The sequence below is a fragment of the Miscanthus floridulus genome, chromosome 15, assembly GCF_019320115.1.
Source record: "Miscanthus floridulus cultivar M001 chromosome 15, ASM1932011v1, whole genome shotgun sequence".
NCBI lineage: Eukaryota > Viridiplantae > Streptophyta > Magnoliopsida > Poales > Poaceae > Miscanthus > Miscanthus floridulus.
Genome location: NC_089594.1, coordinates 75,350,354 through 75,352,670, shown reverse-complemented (window position 1 = coordinate 75,352,670; position 2,317 = coordinate 75,350,354).

Sequence of the window (2,317 nt, the reverse complement as noted above, 5' to 3'; positions counted from 1 at the left end):
TGCGCCTGCGGCGGCGGGGGGGGGGGGGGGGGGGGGGGGGGGGGGGGGGGGGGGGGGGGGGGGCGTACATGCTCGCGGCAGCGGCCCCTGTGTCACGCCCCTACGGGGGCCGGCTGGTTCACGGCGGTGGCTGGCTGGTGAGCGCCCGGTGGCCGGCCTCCCGTGCCCCCGAGCGGCGGCACTCACGACGTAGTCTGGACTCTGGAACCGTCCGTTTCCACCTTGGGAGAGGATAAGGCCAATGCCTTTTTGCATAAAGAGCCTTATCATTTTATTCAAATCACATAATACGTCTTTGTTGATCAATTATGGGCATGCTTTTATGTTTTAACTACCTTGTTTAACATAAATTTTTGTACTGCAATATATTGCATTTATACCTCATATAAATGCTAGTTTTAGACCTCATGTCTAAACAAATTATGATGCAAATTATTTATCTAGTATAAATAGATTTTTTAGACCAATTGATCATTAAGATTTTGCATCGTGATTACTACTATTGCAGATAAATTTACTATTGTAATGTTTAGATATGTTTTCTGTGTCGGTATGATAGAGTTTTTACTCCTACATACATTATTTATTTTTAAGACCAAAAAATTGTTCATATCTAAACATGCATAGTTTGTCGATTTTGTTTTTGGCAATTGATTTTATTTGCAACAAAATCGGATCCTCTTAATTAGATAGTTAATTAATGATGGATGAGTTTAGGCCCATATTGGCCTAGTTTGGAAAAGTAAAATGGCAGCCAAACCATTTTTGCTAGTGAGGCTAATATAGGAAGTGGTTTTTCTGTGATCCTACGAGATTTTACATAGTTATGCCACTAGCCAACTATAGCACTATGTGCTTAGTAAGTTTTCTATTTTAGTTTATGACTTTAACATTGTTAGTACATCTATACTTTGTTAACCTTGTTAATTTAGCAATTTTCAATAAATTGCGTTTTAATAACAGTAGATCATCTTAATTAAACGTTTCTTAATTAATGATGGATTATGCAAAATTGTTATATTCATATCTTAGATACATTTAGGATCCTAACACAAGTAATGGAGTCCTAGGTATTGGCTGCGCTTAATTCATCTTGAATTATTCGGCCCAGAGACCGTGTGGCAGAACCACCTAATTTAATGCCTTCCAAGATTACTTGTCTTCCATTAGACACTAAATACCCGAGGGAGGACACTAAACTATACAGTTCTGTCGAGCACACCCCATGGGAGAACAAAAAAATCCATATTTTTCAACAGGATCATAAATGGGAGAATAAATCTTACAACATTTTAGCGAATTCTTACATCACTTTTCATGCAACATCAGAGTATAATATTTATTGTTTATAACAGTGGAATATAACCATGTTATCAGAGTTTTAATGGAAATAAAATCATTAAATGACAAGTTAAACATTAACATAATGATCCGTTATATACATCATAACAGATTATAAGTTTTTCCATTGTAAAATATTTTGGGTGGAAGTTTCAAATAAACTCTATTGCCCACAACGTTAAGGAAAACCTCACTGAGCCCACCAGGAGGTTTCCACACACAAGTGTCAGCTCCACATGTTCCTGTCACCTACAACAGGGTAGAACAAACCCTGAGTACTCAATTGTACTCCGCAAGACTTACCCGTCAAGGAAAAAGAAAAAACTCCAAGGATATGCAAGGCTATCTGGCTTGTGGTTTTATTGCATCTGTATGAAGCATTACTAAGCGAGCATCCTTATATTCAATTTTATTAGCAATCATCATTAGTTCATTAACTAACCATTCTATGTAAGCACTTGTGCTACTTTCAAGCAGGTGGTAAGCAATCAGAACTATTTTACCATCTTTCATATTCCAGTTCTTACTACGGTGCTAGATTGTAGACAAGTCATACCGGATTATCCAGTGATTCGCGAATCAATATAGCCCAGCTGAGTACCCTGAAACAAACGCCCCGCTTGTACCCCAGGCACAAGCAGGATCAACCCACCACTCTCCTGTCAAGGGGTCCAGGTCCCCGTCCAAACTTGAATTCCAAGCCCCCACACCTAAGTCCCTGACTTAGTGTGTTGCTTAGACCTCCACCATCCCCGCCTCCAATCAGTCGGTCCAGAAAGAGCTGGAACCCATGACAAGAGAGCAATGAGCCTTCTCTGCTCCCATAAACAAGTATGTACTCAGGATAATAAGTCTGTGACCTGACTAGAACCCAATGCAACGGCTGGTCCTTAACCGACACAGATAGGGAAAACAGTGTAACCAAGCTATGCCCCATTGACCACGGGACACAACCCTCTTTCACCCACCAATACCC